Raw genomic sequence first — 11,071 nt, forward strand, 5'->3', positions numbered from 1 at the left:
TTGTGAGCGTGTTATTGCTTCCGAGTGTATTTTAGTATGTATGTGCCAATATATATGTATATATATATATACAGTGTACGCTTATATGCATACCCATATATGTACATGTGTCTCTATATGTATGCGTATAATTTGTGTGTGTATATGTGTGTGTGTGTATGTTGATGATTGAACAACAGTCTATTCAGTTGGTTGTAAAAGGAGTGATTATATGTAAACAGGAAAAATCTAGAAAGGGCAGATGAAGAGAGGAACGGTAGATAAAAATCCCACGATGTCATGACTACACCGAACGCTTCTGGCATGTAAGCCTTTGCTATGTAATAACTAATAGAATGCGTATAACGAAGCTAATAGAATTGACATTTGCTGCAGTACAGAAGACATGGTTGCTGCCAGCCCGAAAAATTAACATGCAGAAATCTACAACGAATGCCTCCAGATACCCGTATCAGCCTACAATTAGAGTAATAATGTGATTTCAAATCTTGCAACTGCAGTAAAGACAATCGTGAGTCATTTTTTTCTTGTCTTTCTTTACTTAGTTTATATATTTATCTTTAACTTTCTTATTTGTGTTCCTCTTTCTTCCTTTCCTTCTTTCTTTCTTCCACATTTTTTTTCTTATATTTATTTAGTTTTCTGTTATTTTTTTTGTTTTCAAAATTTTTCCCCCTAAGGGGATGTAGCGACACAATTCCAACAAGAATTTGTAGCGGATGGAATATTTCAGACAAGTTCAAAAGTTCTATTTTTGGTATAAAATTAGGGCATTCGAAAGTAATATATTATCTTTAGAATGGTGAGGGTTTTTAGAGCAAAAAAAAAATCAAAAAAAAAGAAACAAACAAAAAGAAAGAAAAAAAAAGAAAGCAAGAAAAAGAAAAAAAAAAGAAAAAGAAGTGTATTATTTGGTTTGTTATGAAAGTTGAGCTGCTGCATATCATTCTTGGTCGGTGTGAAATCACTTCGCTTATGCTGCAGAATGTTCTTGCTAAATTAAGTATGGATATCACAGCATACTATTTCTCATTGTCTGAAAATTAGAAGAACTTATAGCTAATCAATAGAAGCTAATAGTTTTAATCGCGTGTGCATGTGTGCGCATATGCATGCGCCTGTGTGTGTGCGTGCGTGTACGTCAGAGAATGAGACCTAATTCTTTACATTGGCCAAAAGCGCATCAAGCTTTCAGTCAGCGATTTATAATTTTCTTTTGTTGTCTTTTTTACTAGGCCATTAAGTCTTATAGGGAAAAAATATAACAATTACGTCCGTAATTTATTCGTCTGATGACAAGATCTCCACGTGGTCGCACGACCAAGAAATACTAGTTTAATCGCCCTCAAAGTGTATCCTACCGCCTTACTTTAGACAAAAGTGGAGGTGCAATGGCCCAGTGGTTAGAGCAGCGGACTCACGGTCATAGGATCGCAGTTTCGATTCCCAGACCGGGCGTTGTGAGTGTTTATTGAACGAAAACACCTAAAGCTCCACAAGGCTCTGGCAGGGGATGGTGGTGAACCCTGCTGTACTCTTCCACCACAAATTTCTCTCACTCTTACTTCCTGTTTCTGTTGTGCCTGTAATTCAAAGGGTCAGCCTTGTCACACTGTGTCACGCTGAATATCCCTGAGAACTACGTTAAGGGTACGCGTGTCTGTGGAGTGGTCAGCCACTTGCACGTTAATTTCACGAGCAGGCTGTTCCGTTGATCGGATCAACTGGAATCCTCGACGTCATAAGCGACGGAGTGCCAACAGTTTAGACAACGATAAATCGGATAACGTAGCGTTAGGATAACCCCTAAAATCTCTGGTTGATCACGGAAGAACATCTTTAATCGTAAGTTGATTCCGTCTAAAAAGCAACTCATCCATTATTTATAGAGCAAAAAGAAAGCAATGTTTGAAATGATAAATACTACATATGATATGCGTTCCAAAGATGGATATCAAGCTGTCGATTGGCCTTCATCTCTGATATGGGATTGATTCTCTGTTGAATATTTTACTTGACACACTAGGACGAGTCCTACATGGTCGACGAGAATAGCTTAGAGAGAAATGTACTCGTTTTACTTATTCTTGGTACACATCACCCTTATAAAAATAATAATAATAATAATAATAAAACCTGACGTAGTGACTTAATGACCCATTAAAAATTTCGGTACGTTTCATTTTCCATTTAAATATCTTACCGAATTATATCCCAGTGGACGTTTGTGAATATATGAAGCGTGAAAAATCTTAATTGGGATGACATTTCTAGAAAATTAATCACAACTCTCTAATTGTGAAATTAATTAACATACTGGTTCTACTAACTTAATGAATTATGTCATTTTTCTTTCTACCAATATAAAAGCTCGATTAAATCCTAATTTGTGGTGGTAATTTTAAATTTATCGGCTTTAATGTTTTGAAGGCAGATACAAATTACTTTAACATATACCATTCATGTCAGAAAATAGAGTGATTAAAAGTTGGGACCTTTTGTATATTGATTTCTTCTATCTAGTAACGAAGCTAAAAATGTTGCATCAGTAAACGCATAGATAATTGAATGGAATCCAGCATATAACTGGTACGTGTTTTTATTGATTTTCTATGATGGAAAATAAATTTAACGGCACACGATTTGAAGTGAGAACCTAATAAAAAAAAAGATACATTTAGACGTCACTCGCAAGTCTGTACGTTTTGGCAAAGTGTATCATAGTTTTGGTAATTGTCTTAAGTGCAGATATAGACACCTTTTCAGTTCCTGGTCTTTCTTGACCCGCGGATCATCAGGAATGGAACAAGTGGAGGGAGAAAAACCTTTACCAACACTCGGCTGGTATTCATTTATAGGTGGAGGGATCAGAACAAATTTGAATGATCAGCTTTGCTCAAGATCACGGCGTGCTACCCAATCTGTATGAATATGCTTTATTTAAATTTTATTGGCATTGAAAACGCTCTTCTTCCCACTCACTTTACTTGCCTAAGTGTTTACCCCATCATATTTTTCAGTAATTTTGCTCAACAATGAAACTTATTGCTACACTAATTCGATATTTAATCCTGGCAGGACCACAGGTAAAGTGCCTACCCAGTAAAAGAGGGCTGCCATAGAAGAGAATAAGTCACAATAAGACAATATGGAACTTAAATAACAAAAAGAATGACGTCTTGTTCTTAATTTCCTCATTACTGTCAGCTCTGATGCTATTGGTGCTTTTATAGAAAGCGTCATGAGATAATTCATATTATTATCTCCCTTGTTTCGACAAGTTTAGTATGAAACAGGCTATCATTAACTACCACTACTGGTTAAAGACTGGTTTTAAACTACATGCCAAGACCAAGTAAAATGTTATAGGTACACAACATTTACGCAGTGGCATGTTTTATATCAGTGATGAATCAAATTATCTCGCAGAATAATCTTACCAGATGCGATAACTCTTCGGAATATTGTTACAGAAATTTAAAGAGAATATAATTCTGTGTGAGAAACCAAAAACAATTTATCAAGGAAAAACTATTTGCGGTAGAAAAAAACCCCTGTATATTAATTTTTATTATTTTTTTCTTTTTTTTTTGAAATTGCCAAATAACACCTGATTTCCGAGAGAAAATTTCCACTTAGAAATTCTTAAAATGACTACTTTTAAAACAAACTTCAGAAAGTAACGTGGCTGTTAGTTTGTTGCAGAACGTTGGGGACTGGTTTGTTTAGTTATTCTCGAAACACAAGATCCTTAGTTTTGTTGTATCTCGGAAAGGTCTTTATGATAATAATAATAAGCACACGCACTGGTTAAATGAAATGTGTCAATTTTCCCATTACTCAAAAAGCCGTTGCATATTTTGTAACTGCTTAAATCAATACAGAAAACCTGCTTGTTTTCCACTATAGATAACCACATTCCCTTTAAAGCTAAGGCGGAGGTGTTAAGCATTGTTCAAGTGAAGCATAATCCTGAAGAGGGCGCAAGGTGGCACAATATGGGATCGATCTCGGAACCACATTTTATGAAGCCAATTTCCTAACCACAAATCTATGACTGCAGAAAAGTGACATTATATTTGATTTAGTAACTCCGCGATGTTGGATTCAGTCTCAGTGCACGCCTCTGAATGAATATATCTATCACAACCTTGGTTCAGGCAAAATCTGTGAATGAAATCTGCTATGCATAAGTTGTGTGGAGACCGGTCGGGGTGGGGACTGATACTTTTAGATCTTAGAATGAATTATTTGCTTGATTTCACAATGTTACTACCCCCTTAGTGCTTGAACAGAGTTCATTTTGTTACAGGCATCTGAGCCTTATCTTCAGACGGGCGATAAATTCATCCCTTCCCTCCATGATTCTCAGAGAACCTGAAAAGTGATGTGAATGCTGATCTTCTGACGAAATTATGTGAAGAAAGCAGCACTATGGTCATCCTGTATGCTTTTTTTTACCTACTTCTTACTTAAGTCTTATTGTCCACTTGGGCATTGGAGATCGACCACTTTTCGCCACTCTTTCTAACTCTAGAGGTTTTATTTACTTCTCTTGCGTTGGATAACGGCTGCTGCAGTTTTGTCTTTCGAATCTTGCTGCATCACGCCACATGTTTCCATGAGGAAAGGCCTACCTCTCCCAGGTCTAGTTGGTTTTAAACTGTCATCGACCCTTACATAACTTTGCATTTTCTTGGAAAAGGAGTGACCTTAGGCAGACCCATTTTTAACTCTGAGAAGAGTGTGGGGGGAGGTCGATATTAGTCTGGCCTCTATCATTTTACCTGTCCAGCATGTGTGGCCCTTTCTAGTGCTTGCCTCCTGCTAGCATAGCTCTCGGGGCCACTGAGACGAACAAAACACCTCATCGCAGCAAGCATTGGACATTGTAACAATACATGCTTCCTTATTTCGCTTAGGCTTTCATATTGCTGTATAGATGTATATGGGAGGTCAAGGGGGCAAAGCAAATGCAAGTGCACATTTGTGAGCGTGTGAATATATACGTTCGTGAGTGTGTATGTGTGTGTATGTGTGTGTGTGCGTGCTTGTTTGTTTGTGTGTGCGCATTGTGTTTGAATATGAAATAGATGCTTTACGCAGAATAGTTGATTCTGTAATATAAATAACAGGAAGTATTCAACTTGAAAGCATGCGTCCAGTGTTGAAGTATTCTTGAATCTGTAAAGTTATGTATTTAATTCCAGAAATAAATGATGAATAAATGTGACATTTTATTTTCTCTGTAATACACGTCCTCACTTTGGAAAATCACTGTCATCATACGTTGATTTCCATTATCTTAATTGGAATGTTGAGTAAGCATTGTCACTTCCGCGCGTTTAGCGGTGTTGTAACACTCCTCCATTACCACTACTCTTAGTCGACATCACACAGAGACAGACACACACACACACTCTCTCTCTCTCTCTCTCTCTCTCTCTCTCTCTCTCTCTCTCTCTCTCTCTCTCTCTCTCTCTCTCTCTCTCTCTCTCTCTCTCTCTCTCTCTCTAAACACATTCTGTTAAACTATTGGTCAGGGTATGAGGAGATATTTCTTCTCAGAAATTGATCGTTGTCATCAATTTCAAAAATTTCCTTTTTCCATTCGCTTGCACATAGTGTCTTCCAAGTCAATCCCCGTCACTGACATAGTGTTGATGCCAGCTGCCAATTCGAGTCAACGTTCTTCAATGTTGTAGGCCAATTTAATATGTTGGACAATTAACAAGCTGAAAGCTATGCAGTGAGAATATCTAATGCATCTTACTATCTAATCAGAAACTTAATGACATAAGCAGCTGTTAACACTGGCCCAACCCCGTCAACAGCGCTATCAAATGAAATATAAAATAAACCTTGAAGTGAACTTAAATAACGGCCTTTAATATGGTGAAAAATAAAATGAATGCCATGTTCGAGCATTGCAAAGGCCGTAACCAATTGTCAGCATCAATATGAAACAACATTTTGCGCTTGTATTTAATTCATAGCTTTTAACTGCTTCCATTCAACTGCACAAACAACGTATCACTAATGCTTTGTGGGGTTTTGTATCACAGATGACACAACGCACGAATGATGCTTCTGATGTTATGTTTGCGTAATTTTAAAGATTATTTGTGAGTTTTAATAAAAGCATAAAAGCATTCATCTATAATAGAAACATGGCGAAATCTATTTGGATTGGTTGATATGGTGGTTACGGAGGTTATTTCGAGAGAAAAATTGATAGACAGGTAGGTTTATAGCATATAGCTATGCCGATATCGTGCGGTATGATTTAGACAGGCCAACAAATAGATATGTAAACGTACCTACAAACATAAATGCATATATTATAGATGCATATATATATCACTATATGTATGTATATACATATAAATGTGTGTCTGTGCGTGTGTAGAAGACAAAGTTGTTTCCAAAGGGATATGATATGACATTCAAATGCAGTCTGGATCGATTTTAAGCATCTGCCTCTTTGTTTTCATTTTAGGTAGAAAGGGTTTACGTCGCTGTTGATGTGAAAATTACTTGTGCTGGTCAGTATCTTCCGGATTTTTACTAAAGGGCTCAGATATCATCAAGCGTCCATTCATTAGCCCAAATGTTGATATGGATATTGGTCCTGCTAACCCATTGTGGGCCATTGTTTTATTGACTGAAAAGAGTTGTATGTAATTATGTATGTATGCATGTATGTATGTATGTATGGATAGATGGATGGATGGATGTCATTATTGGGTTTTATTTCGAAATTTCTTGTCAATGAAGAGCCGGTTTCTAACCTAGATCCAAGGTTTCTTCATGTTTCTCTATAGCAGTATGGGAGCATTCCATTTTCTCTGCCAATTCCCTTGTCATTTGACGAGAATTTTTGTGCAAAAGTTGGTTTAATCGCTCTTCATCGAACTCAGCTGGGCGGCCAGAATGAGGTGCGTCTTTGAGGTCAAAATTTCCATTTTTTACCTTGGCATACCAATCAGAAGCGGTTGTTTCAGCTATGGCACACTCTCCACACACAGCATAAATGTCGCGAGCAGCTTTTGCGGCCTTAGAACCTTGATTAAAAGCAAACAAAAAGAGGTGTCGAAAATGATCGTTTTTCTTAACTTGACATTCCATTTTAATGATCTGAGAATAAACAAAAATTAACTAAAATTAACTAGGAAAAAAAAATAGATTCCAAAATGATTCAAAAATAGAATTCTCGTAAAAAATAGATTCCAAAATTATTCAAAAATAGAATTCTCGAAAAAAATAGATTCCAAAATGATTCAAAAATAGAATTCTCGAAAAAAATAGATTCCAAAATTCTAAAACGCAATAAATTCCAAAATTTAAAGAAACGGCGGTAACTTAGTTACCAACCCAATACAAAGAAAGAAAGCCTAGTTGGAATTTTTGTAAGAAGGTAGTCCAGATGATGTTAAACAACGTAACGAAATATGACTATTACCTCCCATATCATGCACAGAGACTTGTTTTTGTGTAATTTCCCGTCCAACGATTTCGTTTGAATTGTTGAAGGAAACATTTTCCTATTTTTATGAGATACTACGCAACGCGAACGAACTTTTGTCCAAGTCGTATTATCGTTCAAACTTCTAAGTTTTTTGTTTTTTTTATGATAATGAGTACTGTTACGAATATTCTGTGGAAATAGACAGGATTAGAGGAATGATTAGGGACTGAAGGAAGGTAAAATAATCTATTAATGGCGATTATAAGAAGTGGTCTCCCTATTTGGACTTAATCTCTCGAAGAAAACGGTGAGAACTTTTCTCGAAATTTTCATCTCTGTACTTATACACACACACACAATACGTACTTGCATACATACGTACATACACACATACATACATACATACACACCAGAGTTTTGTGACTATTGATGTATAACAACATTCGATAGCCTGGTCGATACCGTGATACGCAGACACAAATACCTACACACACACGCACACACACACACACACACACACACACACACACACACACACACACACACACACACACACACACACACACACACACATGTATATATATGTGCGAGTTTTGGGAAAACAAATTTGTTCCGATTTATAGCAAGTTGAATATAAAAGAGGTTCATTTGAAATATGTAGTGTTATTCTGATACAAATACATAAGCAAACTTATTGCATATTCTATAGGCTGAAAAGAAATTACACATCGCTTCAGGTGTCAATTAGCTTAAAAAGAAGAGAATTCTTCGTAAAGAAACATTGGATAAGATGAAAATATATTCACATTTACGATTTGTAATGACTGACAATAATTCTCAATGGAACCAATTTGATTTCTTTAACAAAAATGTTTATTGGAAATAAAAAATATTTTGAAACAATTCGTAACTATACCTTTAAGCTAAGGGAAGGAAATGAAGAAAATGATAAACGGTTTTTTAACTCCCTACCTCTGTATCACGAAATTATTAACCAACCTAGTAAACTGGCTGTATCATTAATAATGTGAAGTTGTTATCTATAACTTCTAATGCAAACTTGATTAATTTATCAAGGTTTTCTTCACTGCAACTAGTATTTCTAAATATATAGATACCAGCTGAAAGACAAACGCTCAGATAGAAATAGCATCATAATATACATTTATAATTAGCTATCAATAAGTTTTTGAGCCTGGCAGAATCGTAAGCACACTAGGAAAAATGCTTGGCGGCATTTCGTTTGTTATTACGTTCTGAGTTCAAATTCCGCCGATGTCGACTTTACCGTTCATCCTTTTGTTATGTCCTTTTTACATTCTATGTTCAAATTTCTTCATGGTTTCGTGTTTCCGATTCGATAAACTGAAAATGTAATTAAGTACGGTAATGCGATTTAATCATTTAAATTCTTTCCTTGCTAATGTATTGCCGTTGTATGAATGTTAGAAATCAGTAATTAATTACCGAATTAGGCGGAGAGCCGTTAGAATCGTTACCATGCTGGGTCAAATGCTGAGCAGTATTTCGTTCATCTTTACGTTCTGAGTTCAATTTATCCCGAGGTCAGCTTTGCCTTTCGGGTTTGATAAAACAAGTATCTGTTGAGCACTGGGGTCGAAGTAATTGACAAACCCCGCTTCCACGAACTTGCTAGCTTCATACCAATATTTGAAACCAACAATTAATTATTGAATATTTAGCTTCTTAACCAAAAGCGAATTCTTACGAAAACATAAAAAGAAAGAGGTTTTTAGGGAGCGGGATTACAGAGAAACTGTAATTTATTATAAATATGTGAATGAAAGGAAGCAGAAGTATAAAAATATGCAAGATTTTTCAAAGTCTGACAAGTAACACTTATTCGTTGGTGTTATCCAAATTCTGACGAAGGAGCTTTGGTACTTGTTTTTTTAGAAATCAATCCTTTCATTTGTTGGGAGATTCTCATAAAGGTTCCTTATCGTAGCAGAAGGCCGGTAGTTTTAATGAGAAGAGGGTTAGTCGATTACATCAACCCCAGTGCTTAGCTGGTACACCTTTTCTTCGACTTACAACCGAGTTCCGTTTCGACTGACAGGTCGTAAATCGATTTGGTCGTATGTCGGATATATATTTTTCAACACTATATTTATTCAAACGCAACTGGTGCTTGAAAGCGACTGAATGAGAGACATAGGCAAGCAGTGGATGCCTGGGTCTGAGGGAGGTCTGCCTAGCCAGATGCTGTCATAGTTATCGTACGCGCAGGTACCCAACGTCTGAAAATCGATTTGTTTATTTATTTTTGTATGTATTTATTCTTTGTGGCCGTAAGTGCGGATGGTCATCAGTCGCATAGGTCGTATGTCGAGTAAAAGGTGTACTTCTTGCATCGAAACCGAAATGATGACAGTCGAATTTAAACTCAAAACAGAAAGAACGGGAAGAAGTGTCGCTACACATTTTGTGCGACGCGCTATGTATTCTGCTGTCTCACCATTTTACTAATGAGGAGGAGACCATGGGATTGCACATAGAAAGTCACCCTCCGAGGCACAATTCCGGGCAAGGTTGTTTGTGGAAGACCAGCGGTTGCCCGTGCCTACCAGCTTCCCCCTCTCCACACCACTGATGTTATCCAAGGGAAAGGCAAAGGCCAATACAGTTTGACACCAGTAATGTCCCAAGTCTTTTCTACAGCTTAGTTAACTGGAGCAACGTGAAATAAAGTATCTTGCTCAAGAACACAACACGCAGCCCGGTCCAGGAATCGAACTCACAACCTCACGATCGTAAGCTCGACGCTCTAACCACTGAGCCATGCGCCTTCACGAAGAGTTCTAATAATTTTTTCTAATTTCGTGAAGAGGCCATCAATGTTGAGTGAGGGAGCAAATCGATTACATCGACCCCATTACTTGACTGGGATTTATTTTATCGACTCCGAAAAGATGAAAGGTAAAGTCATCCTTGGCGGAATTTGAACTGAGACGGATGAAATCCTCTTAAGCATTTTGTCCGGCATGCCGCTAAGTATTGTGTCCAACATGTTAGCGATGCAATAATTTCGCACCTCTTTAATTTTAATAATAATCCCTTCTACTATAGGTACAAAACCTGAAATTGTGAGGGACGGATCTTGTCATTTACATCGATCTCCGTATTCTACTTATCGATCCTGAAAGGATGAAAGGGAAAGTTGAATTCCGCAGTATTTGAATTGAGAAAGTAAGGAAGTTTGAATACTGCTAAGCAATTTGTCCAGCTCGCTCCCTTTAACAACAAAAACAATAATAATTATAATAATAATAAATAGCCCTTCTGGATGTTTTGAGCTTGAGAATCACTATGTTTTTGACAAAAACTTATCCAGCATCTTTGAAAACGACGAGGAGTCTCTACACGACTCTACCGTATGCGAAATAGGCCACGTGTGGGATCTGACGTGGCCTACCAGCGTGAAAAGTTTCACGCATGCGCATGAAAAGTGGTGTCGCCTCGCACCCAATGGATTTTGCTCACACTGCAATAGTTTCCGCAGAAAACAAATAAGGTGGAAATATATATGTGTGTGTGTGTGTGTGTGTGTGTGTGTGTGTGTGTGTGTGTGTGTGTGTGTGT

Source organism: Octopus bimaculoides, chromosome 7, assembly GCF_001194135.2.
Source record: "Octopus bimaculoides isolate UCB-OBI-ISO-001 chromosome 7, ASM119413v2, whole genome shotgun sequence".
NCBI lineage: Eukaryota > Metazoa > Mollusca > Cephalopoda > Octopoda > Octopodidae > Octopus > Octopus bimaculoides.